Here is a 12,854-nt window from a genome sequence, read left to right on the forward strand (position 1 = left end):
AAGGAAAAAGAGTTTTTGGAATGCAGTTTGAGTCTCAAGTAAAAAGTCTTGTGGGGAAAAATAATGCATCCAAACATTTGCTTGTGGGGGGTGTATGTGTGTAACAAAGAATTGCTGGCCAAAATGTCGTAGCACGGAACTGTAGGTGCTTAACACCTCTGAATATCAGGCTACTTATTAAGGTGCCTAAATATAAATTAAATTGCCTACCTTAAGATACCCAAGTTTGCAAATTGTGTCCATCAAGTTACCAGATTTGCAGTACCAAAAAGTCCTCTAGCCACAGAACATACCCAGCATAGGCATGCAAGCTTTCCCACACTACTCCATTCCTGTGCCCTAGCTCTGATCTGAAGGTGCCACCTCACGGTGCGGGGAAGAGAACACGGTCCCCATCGCTATTCAGTCCTGGCTTCACTGCTGAGATTCCAAGCAAAGGTAGCAAATAATCATGATGATGGTTTTTGAATGAGTCTTTTCATGCTGCGCCTTTAGAAGTTTGTTTATCTAAAGCCTTGTGTACATGCAGAAATTACACCAGTTTAATTTAAATCGATTTTTAAATTGATTTAGTTATACCAGTGCAAGCCCCTGTGTGGATGCTCTTTTTTCGGTGTAAGGGCACAGCTACACTTTGAGCTGGAAGGTGTAAATTCTAGCTCAGGGAGGCGTACCTGCCCTATCTCTGATGGAGCTAGCACACTGAAAACAGAGCGTAGCTGTGCTGGTGCAAGTGGCAGGGGAGGTGAAGTGTCTCAGATGGGTATGTGCTCAGGGCAGCTAGCCCCTCCTGCTGCTTGTGTTGCTGAAGCAACTTTCTGTTTTTAGCACACTAGCTTGATCAGAGCTAGCACCGGTATGTCTCCTTGAGCTGGAATATACATCTCCATCTCACAGTGTGGATATTGAGAATGACTTATTTCAGTTGAGCTCACATCCGTTCCTTAGCAAAGAAAAAGTGAAATAAACCTGGTTTAAACCGCAATAAGTGTCCACACAGTCTTTTGTGGCGGTTTAGCTAAATCAGTTGAAAAAATCTCACTTTCAGTTAAACCAGCGGCACTTTCCTGGTGTAGAAAAGCCTTTTTCTTCTAGTTGAATGGGAGCATCTATAATTCAGTCAGAGCAAGATAAAAGGAAGGAATTCCAGTCTAATTACAGATACTGTGCTTATGTTGTAGGCTTTTTCTAGAGCATTCGTAGTGTATCCTGACTGTTCTTTAAGCTGGTTGGCGCAATCCATGCTGATGCTGAAAGTTTTAAAATAGCACTTTACTTATTTTACTTACCCAGCCCAGTGCAAATGAAAATACCTTTTAAAAAACTTGTTGGCCCTGATTCTTATTTCACTTCCATGGGAATAATGCCATTGACTTCAGTGGAACTTATTCCTGATTTACATCAACACAGGGAGAAGAATTGGGCTAATGTCAAATAAGAAGCAGCTGGTTACGATATTGCCTCTGTTTTCCTCCAGGAAATTTGTTCATGAGCACCTGGAATTTAGTAGGAATGTATTTCCTTCTCTATGCTGTACCTTTCTTTGTATACCAAACAGGGTTCCCATTACAGTTTTGTGAATGTCGGCGACAGCTACTGGTCAGAGCACATACATGTGGCTGGGTTAGCCTTTCCAGAGGGTTAAAGATCCTAAGTCGTTTTGGTGGATCATATAAAGTATCATTGATAGAGGGCTGGATTGTGGGTATGTGGGTGTCCCAACAAAATAAAATGAAAAACATCTCTAAAATAGATTATCTGCATTATACGCGGCATACGCAGTTGGGATGAGCTATGTAACGCACTCATGGCTACACTCCCACCCAGCTGTGTTTCTTTTTAACATACCATGTGACTTAGTAAATATAGTGTCTACCCGGCTAGAGATGAACTCGTTTCAGGGAGTTGCTTTTATGTAGTTTACAGGTGCCTGTAATAAAGCAAAGTCTGTTCAGGGCTGAGCTCTGGCAGGGAGCCACTGCCGGTGTGGAGGGTGCAGAGGAGAACCCCATTGGCTGACAGCTCCTGGAGACTTGCATGAACACTGGGGTGGCTCTCCCAGCAGCGGCGCTCTGTAACTTGCTGCAGTATGTACAGCCTCACTGATCCCCGGTGTGGGTTTTTACTGCCACTCCTGGTGTTAGTATCTCCTGGTTCTTAGGGGCCATGGGCACAGGAACAGGGATCATCATAGGCCTTTGGGCAGGGTCACAGTAGGAGATTTAAGCACCGATGGTGAGCTAGGTGTAATCTAACCTTACAAATATAAATTCATGGGGCTGTGCACTTGCATCTGCAGTGTCAAATCTATTTAACCTGAAAGCCACTAACCCTGCAATGTCCATGTGAATAACAGTGAAGGCGGTCAAAAGAATAAACTTTCTGGGCCTGATTGTCACTCCAAGGCCCCTTTACACCTGCCCCAGGTAGATTTAACAGGCTGTAAAGTAAGTGGAAATGACCCTCTGAAAATACAACCTGAGCAGAGGCCTCTTTGGGTATGTCTACACTTCAGTGTAAGGCCAGGGTTTGAAGTCAGGCTAGAGGATAAGTTAGAATAGCCCTGAGGTTGCTCTGATTTACACTGGTAACTGCGTGGATCCTTTTCCAACCCCAGAATATGGGGTTGGGAAGGCTACTTTTACTCCCTTGTCCTGTCCCTGTATCACAGAATTTGTATCTTTCTAATACATTGAACTGAGAAATTGTAGTTTTAAGGCCAGAAGGGACCAGTCTGACCTCTTGCCTAACACAAGCCATAGAATTCCACTTAGTAATCGCTGAATCATGTCCCTGGTGTGTATAATTGTACTGTGCACCTAGTTTTATTCCAAGAAGCTTATTGTTGAATGAACACTGTTGAAAGGTGAATTTATTCTGTACACCCAGGCACGCTCTGGGAAGCTTTTGGAGAGCACTGAATAAGTGATGTCTCCCTCGGTTGTGTAATTTTAGCCAATTGATTACACCTGGTTTTGTACCACTTTGTTGAATGCTAAACGAATTAAAATGTCAGATCCCCAACCTATTTCCGTTGCCTGGTGTTATAAATGGATAACAGTGATCTCAAAGTGAAAGAATGTGGCTAACCACTGTCATTTGGGATCTTCTCAAGTACTACGGAAACTCCACATTCTTAAGGCCAACTTGTGGTATGCCAGCACATTCCAATACTGTGAGGTGGAAGGAATACTGGTAGTGTGTGCTGTGATTTGTACGACTGGGGTGGGGAAACGCTGCTTTAAAAATACGCTTAATTATATTCTTTCTCGGCGACGCATTGATGCCATTTTTAGCCCATTACAGATGCTATGATTTTCACTTAAATGGAGCCCATTATCTTATTGACCTAGTTTTTATTTTTTGCCGTTGAAACGTTCTATTTTCAGACACTTCACAGCCGTTTCACATTCGGCTCCTTGCTCTCCCGCCGATCTCAGTGTTTAGCTCTGAGTCTGGGAGCACAGATGCAGCACAAGTTGCTGTGCAGCATCACCCTGTTTGTAGCCGGTTTTGTGTACTTGAACTGGTCCCCTAATTTCCTCCGGCCACAGAGCTCTAAGCAGCACTTGCCACTAGCCATTCTGTTGCTCTGTTCCATCGGTCTTCCAGCAGCACTTAGCCAAGTGGTTATGCTGCAAGCCGGCCTCTTTGTGCACCTGTACCCGAGAGGCCTTGAGTCAGAAACTAAGGAGCACAGAGGCCCCCTGCTTCCGTGGAGGGTAAGGGAGCTGCACTAGCCTCCCTGATGCCCAGGGTTGTCAGTCTGAGATGGTGACAGTAGCGAGTGCTGCTCTGCAGCTGGGTTCTGGAGAGGCCCCAGAGGGAGAGAGGGCAGCTTGTTTCAGTGAGTTCTCTGCCCCTTTGACTGAGATTTCCTGCATCGTAAAGACCCCCCAGTCTATTGCCAGCATGGGGCTGCTGGAGCTCCCCTCCATGGAGCAGGTGGGGAGAGGGGCTAGTGACCAGGAGACTCAGACTCCCCCAGGAGAGGTTAGCTGTCGGGTGAGGTGTAGTCAGGTAAGGGGGAAGGGTGTGGATGGGTGTGTTGTGTTGCCATCCTGTCCCATGAATGCCTGTGGGGAGAGATTCCCTGACAACTCTGCTGCTGTCAGCTGGCCCTGCTTCATGAAGCAGAGGGGCTGCTCAGAGGTCTCACTGGCTGACAAAAGCCCGCTTGTCAGACAAAGCACCTCCGCCCACCCCAGCCCCGGTCATTGCCATGCAAACCCACCATTGTTTTGCATAGGAACATCGGAGTTGTCATAGTGGACCAGAACCAAGGTCCGTCTCACCCACTTCCCTGTCTGGCGGTGGGCAGGACCAGCTGCTTCAGAGGAAGGTGCAGCTACCCCAGAGTAGGTAGATGTGGGGTAATCTGCCCCCAATAAAGTCTCTTTCTAGAGGTTGGCTAAAGCCCTGAAAGCCTGAGGGCTTTTTTATCAGTCCTGAGTTTTCGTTGGATGCACTGTTGGCGCTCTAAGGTGAGGTGTGTGCTGGGGGAGACGTGGGGGCACTCGGCCTCTAGACTAGAGGTCTGGCAGCTCCCCTTCCAATGACAGGGATGGGGGGGTTTCCCTAGTACTCTGCAGGGGAAGAGCCCAGCTGGGCCACGGAGCTGTGGCCATGCTTGGGGCATGCGGAGTCCCAAGGTCAGGTTTTGGGCCTTTCCCTTGTATGACAATTGTCCGGGCCAGGTTCATTCTCTCCCTGGGTCAGGAATCAGTTTCTTTGGAGCCAGGAAGCTCTACAGACGACTGCTGTGGACACAGCGGTGAAATGGGGGTGGACACATGGATGGATTTAAGAGGCAGGCGGCAGCTTGTATTAAACTTCAACACGAGAGGAGCGTTAGCTGCTTATCACCCAGTCTCTCCTAACCAGGCATTTAATTGGTTCCAGTGCAGGGGTTACAGGGCAGTGCCCCTCCATCCCAGCTGGCCAGTAGGTGCCAGAGCCTCCCAAGGGGGCAGGGGGGAGAAGAGGTAACCAGTGTCCCTCTCTCACTGCTGGGACTGTCTCCCTTCACCGCCAGCCCCACGGAGGCAGGTAGGCAGCATTTGAAATATTTGGTCTAGGTGGGACTCACTTGACAGTATAGGAGCCACAGAAACCTGCTCCTACGTCAGCACTTGAGGTTCTGGGGATGCACAGTTGCTCCGTGTCAAGTATCAGAGGGGTAGCCGTGTTAGTCTGGTTCTGTAAAAGCAGCAAAGAGTCCTGTGGCACCTTATAGACTAACAGACGTTTTGCAGCATGAGCTTTCGTGGGTGAATACCCACTTCGTCGGATGCTTCGTGCTTTGCTTTCAGCTGGGGGACGGGGTGGATTCCTTCTCCTTCTGATCCCCACAATATATGCTCCTGCACCAAACCAGGCTTTGTGAAAGGGTCTCGACTTAAAGTAGCAGTGAGGAGTGTGTTGCCTTCTAACCTGGAGAGAATCAACTGTTTGAAGCACTGATGCTCAGGCATGTGGCTGACTCTGGTGTGACTGTCCAATTTGTGCTGAGTTTGGTGTGTATATTTATAATTCTCCCTGGGTCCTGACCTAAGTTCCCTCTAAGCTGCCGCACAGCAGCCTATTGAACGCCACACAGGCGCTCGGGGCTGCGGCAGGGAGAGACATCTCTCCCCGCTGGCCCCAGCCCAGCCCTGGACCGGACCTGTTGTGGCCAGGGGAGAGGCCCCACTTCCCCGGCCCCAGCCCAGTCCAACCCAGCCCCGGAGCTGCTGTGGTGGGGAGTGGTGCCTCTCCCCCACAGCCCAGGTGCTGCTGGGGGGAGTCCTCTCTCCCCACCATAGCCCTGGGGCAGCTTGCACCCCAAACCCCTCATCCCCGGCCCCATCCCGCATCCACAGCCAGAGCCCTCCCCCCCGCACCCCAACTCTTGTCCTAGCCCTGAGCCCCCTCCCACACTCCAAACCGCTCGGTCCCACCCCCGCCACATGAATTTTGTTATGTGCACCAATATGGAGGTGCACATAATAAAATTCATTCCACACATGCGTGGGAAAAAGTCGAGGGAACTCTGGTCCTGACAGTTGCAGAGTGGAGCTGGGCTGTGTGCACGTGACCTGACCTCATTGAAGGGCTAAGGAAGGCCTAAGAAAAATTGACATGTCCATTTTGCATGTTAGTGAAAACGGCCTTCAGGAAAGGTGTTCGGTGCAATCGTTAATGATACAAGAGGCCAGAAGGTTTAGGTGAAGTGAACAAAAGGTAGTTGTGTCAGATGTAGACGAAATCACGGTGGTGGATGTAATATAGTCATTTGTCACTCTACGGTGGTGCACCGGAGGAGGGAAATTTTTTGTGTATATGGAAACATGCCTTAGGGTGAGAGACTAAAGAAGCTCAATCTAATGTTTATCCCAGAGAAAGTTAAAAGGTGACTTGATCATGGTCTAGGAACCTACATGGGGAGGTGCTTTCTAACAGTAGATGGCTCTGATCTTGTACAAAAAGACATGACAAAATCCAGTGTTTGGAAGCAGAAGCTAAACAACTTCAGATTAAAAATAAGATGCCAGTTTTTTACAGTGAGAGTAATGAGAGAACGCCACTAGAACAACTTACCTGGAGATGTGCTGGTTCTCCATCACTTGGAGCATATAAATCAAGATAGGGTGTCTGTCTTAGCGATTCACTAGAGCTCTAACAGAAGTTACGCGCTTGGTGCAGGAATCGGGGGGTGGAATCCTCTGCTCTGTGTTATGCAAGAGGTCAGACTTGGTGATCATAAGGGCCACTTTTGGCCTTATTATCTAGGGGCCTATGAATCTCTGACTGTTCTCCCTAACCTCAGTAAAAGGGATGCCTCGCTCCACAGCCCACATGGATTTTGACACCACACTGGGGCCTAGGCACTAAACATATTTGTCAATATTGGCAGCTTGATCTCAAGGGCAGAGGGTCTGGTAAGTGTGGGGGTTTTCTAGGCACACGTCCATTTGAAAGCAGGGCAGAGGAGCTGAACCACAGCGGAGGGACCATAAGCTGGCCTGGAAGTTGGATAACTTTTCTCTCTTTTAACTTTTTCCTATGAAGTTTACGTTTTTTACTGCATCTGTCAGGGTCTTACTGCATATTCTGTGCCCAAGTGTGTACGATCCCACCAGCTTGCAGTTTCGGTTTTTCTTTCTGCTCTGTGAAAAGCAAATCAATACTTCTTTGCTTGAAAGAGGATTTTGGCTGCTTCGCCTGGGGAAGGCATTGGCTGGTGCTGTTGTGCTCAAGGGAGGCAGAGAACTGTGAATGGGACAACCTGTGTACTGGCCCTGGGCATGAAGAAAGCTGTGATCTTCCTCAGCAGCAGTGCCACAGGAAGGTACCAGTGTGAGCACAAGAGGGGCAGATGACCTAAGTGCGCAAGGCCTTTATCCCAGGTTACTGGTGAAATGTTACTGGCCTGTGAAGCAGTAGGTGCACCTGATGCTGTTGACATTGCCAAATCACCCTTTGCTTGGATTTGCCCGGCCACAGCTGATGTACCTTTCCTTTCACCCGCAGGTGGAGCTGGAGCTAAATTTTGTAGATTTGTCTCCCAAAACTAGTTTCCTGAAGTTGCAGGCCCTGGTAGGCCTGTAAAGATAAAACAAAGAAGCACAGTTACAAAGGGCCCATCCCATCCTGGGTCTATTCTTAGCCACGGATTGATACCATATTTTTAGAACTGCAGTCATGTGTTTGCTATATCTGGTGTGCTGTGGTGCCTTTTTCCCCTTCCAGTCAAGTGGAAGTGGTCTTTCCTTTCAGATGGTCATTCTGATGGATCTTTTCTTTACGCATGGGCTTTATTTAAAAAAAAAACAAAAAAAACCTTAATGGGATACAGTCAACTTGAATGTTTTTAATTGACTTATTTAAAATAATTCAGTTTCTGATGGTGCACATTTTAAATAGTGCATTGTAAAACAAACAAATAAAGCCCTTCAGTTTTTTCTGTAAGAGCTTTTTCTGCTCCCCTTTGTAAAGTTATTTTCTTCTCTAGAAACTGTCTGACAGTAAAACGGGAAATGGTGAAATTAATTAGATGTACAAAGTAAACAAACATTTTCACCAACATCTTTCAGTGATGGAGCCTTTAGGTGTTCATTGTAGCTATGGCAGCTGCAAAATTCTCAGACAGAAATATAATTTTCATGGCGTTGGTGTTCCTTTAACCCTTGTGGACAGGAAACATGGTTTCATGGAATGAAACTGAATCATGCAAGAGCTATTTTTTCCTGTTGAACAAATGAAAGCTAACTGAATGCAAGCCCCATGCAGATTTTAATCTGCAGGTTGCTATATTACCTGTACAGACATGAAGATCTCAAAGAAATAGTCAACATAATACAAAGAATATGCCAGTGGTATAGCTATAAAACAGAATGTAGCTGCACACTGAATGACGGAAATCAAACTTTAATCAATATGGGATAACTCATATTCCAAAGAGCTGCTCAATACAGTCTTTGCACAACTCCAGACAGATCGATGGGAGTATAAGATTTACTCAAAAATAGGAAATGGAGAAACCTCCCCTCAACCTTTTAATAGTAACTCCTCTAAATTACATTTTATTAACTCATTTAAAATACGATGCAGGCAAAATCTGTTTCTCCAGAGTGACTTATGTTGCGGTTAAAAACAGAAAGCCATTCTAGTCTGTCGGCCAAGTAAAACTTGGATTGCCTATGAAATCCAGATTTTCTTTGGCTAGTCATTCTATCTGGTCACATTAAAGTGTGGGAGCCAGTGCTTTGTAAACCTATTTTTCCAGCCCTTATGATGTCACCTTATCACCTCCTGTGCTTGATCAATAGGCTTCCCTCTCACACCTATGCATTTTAATTAAACCTACATGTCTCAGGAAGTTTAGACAAAATGGTTTTTGGTTTTTTTTAATAATTGTAGCTGAAATTCTAAACAAAAGAACTTGTAAATATTCTGTTTGGGGTTATAAGTGAGCAACGGAGTAGATGCGGAACCTCGCTGATTCTAAGGGTCTGACCATCCGTATGCTTTAAGCCATTTTAGGCTAGATCCTCAGAAGACATGTATCATCATTGCTCCATTGGAATCTATAGAGCTATACCAGTTTAAAGCATTGAGAGTCTAGCCTTAGGGATTTCAATGCATTTGAGAGACTCTACCTGCATACTAATTCTGTTTTTAGAATGGAGATCCACTTCACATCAGTTTTTTCAGAAATATATAGGAAAACATACATGTTCCTGTTGCCAGGGGTGGCTCTAGGTATTTTGCTGCCCCAAGCACGGCAGGCAGGCTGCCTTCGGTGGCTTGCCTACGGGAGGTCCCCGCTCCCGCGGATTCAGCTGCACGCCTGCGGGAGATCCGCCGAAGCTGCGGGACCAGCGGACCCTCCGCAGGCATGCCACCAAAGGCAACCTGCCTGCCACCCTCGCGGCGACCGGCAGAGCGCCCCCCGTGGCTTGCCGCCCCAGGCACGCGCTTGGCGTGCTGGTGCCTGGAGCCGCCCCTGCCTGTTGCACTTGGAGCAGATCAACTGCTGCATTGCAGGATCCTCAGGAAAATCAAGATTGGCACATGCATCTGTGGAAGCTGGTTAACAATTACTATTTGCCGGATTGGTATTTTTATCTTATGAAGATGACAAAGAGTAACATATGCATAACGCAAAAAAGATAACAGATCCTTTAATTGGTATCAAAGCATCTCGGAAAATACTGTCCGTAATCATGAGATTGTGGGCAGGGCGCACAGCAGGAATGAAAATCAGCAGAGATCGGCCCAAGACATATCCACTCTGCAAGTTGTGTTGGGAGGGCCTTTAACACCTGCCCACGCTTTTGAACGTAACACTGAAAGGAAATGTGTGCTCTTTGTATTTGATGCCTTTACAAAGGGCCCTATAAGAATCATGAAATTCATTCTCAACTTTCAAGGCTTGATAAGACTATTGTGGGACAAGACCAGCACAACAACACAACAATGTTTTGAAGCTTGGAATCATGTGTAGATGAATGATGCTGATCCTGCGAAGGTATCCACCAGCATGCATATCACACCTGCATGGAGTACTGTTGAAGATAACACTGTTGAAGATAATGGGACTTTCTGTGGACATTAGGGCTCAAACTGGTGGTCCCCATCTCAGGAATGGGATCAGTGTGGCCTGGTCTACACTACAGAGTTAGGTTGACGTAAGGCAGCTTACGTCGACCTAACTCTGTAAGCATCTACGCTAAAATGCAGCTCCCGCCGATGTAACTCGCTCACGACACCCACTTAACAACTCCACCTTCACAAGAGGTGTAGCGCTTAGGTCGATGCGGTGTCAGTGTAGACACTGCGTTGCTTGTATCGACTGTTACTGCCTTTCAAAAGCCATCTCACAATCCCCCACACTGACCGTTCAATTGGTGCAAGTGCTCCTAGTGAGGATGCGCACCGCCAACACCAGGAGCGTAGTGTGGACATGCAGAAGTGATTTAATTACTGCGGTGGCTGTATGTCGGCGTAATTTAGGTCAACATAATTTTGTAGTGTAGACATACCCACAGACTTGTGGAAAAACATGACCTGCTTCTAGCACCAGAAGATACTCAGGGAAGAATCAATTTTTTTTCTTCTTCTTTGTCATGTGTAAGCCATTTAATGCATTTCTGTGATGCTTTCATTGCAGTCAGATTATAAAAACCTGACGCTCCTGTTGCATCAATTTAAATGATTGCACTTCTGCAAACTGTTCTAAAGAAGAAGAGGGGGAAATTTTTGATTCTGAATTATAGACATTCCTGTAAGCTAAGATCTTTCCAAAGCATGGACATATAAGAGAGAGGTGCTATTCTTTTCATCTCTAGAGAATGGGCATTCAAATCTGGCAGAGATCAATTGACTAATCTCACTGAGATGAAATCTTGAATTGACTCTGTCTACATAATTCTTACCTCATATTTGTCTGTACCTCCTGTTCTTTCTCCTCTCTCCAGGAAGACAGTTAATGATGTTTTCTCAATGACAGTTCCAGGACTGGAACAGCAGGAGGGTTGCAATGTAAAACTGAAAAGCATTTACCACATGGTTTGGTCATACTATGGTCGGTTGACGCCAAAGCACTGTTAAGCCTTCACCATCATATACACTAATGTAAGGCCCAGAGTCAGCCAATACAGTGCCCTGGCACCTCTTTCACGCTGCCATTTTGTTCTCCAGAATCTAAGCTTTCATTTAAAAAGAAAAAGTAAGTCTCTAGCAGTTACGATTGCTGGGAGCCTGGAAGATGTGACACATGTGTAATAGATGCAGTAACTTTTGTCTGTTTTCAGAATCAGAAACAATCCTCTGAGAGATGTGAACTTCCCCATTCATCCACTGGAGGCTAACAGAGAAACCCAAGAGTTACAAGGCTGACATTTTAGGTGGGAGCAAAAAAAATTTCTCAACCACCTCTGATTTTCATCACCTACAAGTCCCTAGTCCTGCTAGGTCAGCAGTAACTAAGCACCAGCCTACTTGTAGAGGAAGGCTGTAAAATATAATCCCCAGATTTTTTAAAATAAGATTTTCTGTAAAGTCTTTGGTATATCCCATCCCATCTGATCTCCCTGGAGCTCATTCTCATCCCCTCCCTTACTCTTCTCCTTAAACCTTCACTCTCATCTGGCTCCTTTCCCTCACAATACAAGCATGCTTTAGACTCTTCCATCTTACATCCCCCCCCCTTGACCCCACTTCTCTCTCCAACCCCATATCCCCTTTCCCTTTTCACCTCTAAACTCATTTAACACCTACTCTACAGTCTGTGCCTGGAATTCCTCTCCTCCAATTCCATCCTAACCCCTCTCTATTCCAGCTTCCACTCCTGGCACGCCAGTGAAACCTCTTTCGCCAAATAAATAATACTTAATGATGATGGGATGGTCTGGAACAAATATTCTAGGGGGGATTTTCAAAACCACCTAAGTGATATAGGATCACAAATCCTATTAGTTTTCTGCACTCATCTGCACTTGTGGACCTGCATAATTCGCTATACTGCTTGTGAGGAATGTGTCCATCCCAAATTCATGCTGATAAAACCATTATACCACACTATCGTGTATTCTGTCTAGAGACAGGGTCAGTGAAAAAGTTCTCATTCTTGGTCCCATTTTGCTGGCAGTCTGGAAAATGCCAGTATTCTATTGGCTGGACAGCGGTAGCCGGCTAGGGTGCGTTCATAGGGTACCAGTAATGTAAAGGTGCTGTGTATTTAAAGAAATTCAGTAGCAGAAGTTGAGCTTTTTGATTACTCTCTTCTTCTTTTCCCTTGGGCTAGATTTTGTTGACGACAGACAGAGTTCACCCAGGTCGCTGAAGGCATAAACCAGTATCAGCAGCAAGTTCTTGCAGTGTATTTTAGGTGAGAGTTCATGTAGACATAGAACTGTTATTCCCTCCCTCCTAATGCCTGTTTGTCTGGCATGGCAGCTTTTGTTCAGCTCTGAGGGGATACGAGAGAGCATGATTGTCTAAGACAGACTGTGAGTCCACTGGCAGATTTGTCTTGAGTGAGGAGTGTGAACAAATTTGCTCTGCACGTCCCTGCTAGACAGAACAGCACATTGAGTTCGCTTAGTTAGGTCTCCAGTGCCCTAGAGAACAACAGCACCCGTCCCTTCTCTGTAGAGAAGTTCGTCTGCATACAGCTGTCATGGAATCATAGAAGTGTAGGACTGGAAGGGACCTCAGTAGGTCATCTCGTCCAGTCCCCTGCGCTCAAGGCAGGACTAAGTCATACACTGCTTTGAAAGGCCTTTCTCTTCTGCACTGGATCCACTGCAGTGTGGATTGTCTGAGGATCCCTCCAAATAATTTTCTGCCAGACAGGACCAGTCCACATC

At 46.3% G+C, this 12,854-nt stretch overlaps 1 protein-coding gene across 9 annotated transcripts in view; it reads left to right on the forward strand.

Moving 5' to 3' along the window:
• Window positions 1-12,854, forward strand: part of SAMD4A (sterile alpha motif domain containing 4A) — a 210,454-nt gene that overhangs the window by 74,554 nt on the left and 123,046 nt on the right. The window lies entirely within an intron of this gene.

This window comes from Mauremys reevesii, linkage group 4 (genome assembly GCF_016161935.1).
Source record: "Mauremys reevesii isolate NIE-2019 linkage group 4, ASM1616193v1, whole genome shotgun sequence".
Classification (NCBI taxonomy): domain Eukaryota; kingdom Metazoa; phylum Chordata; order Testudines; family Geoemydidae; genus Mauremys; species Mauremys reevesii.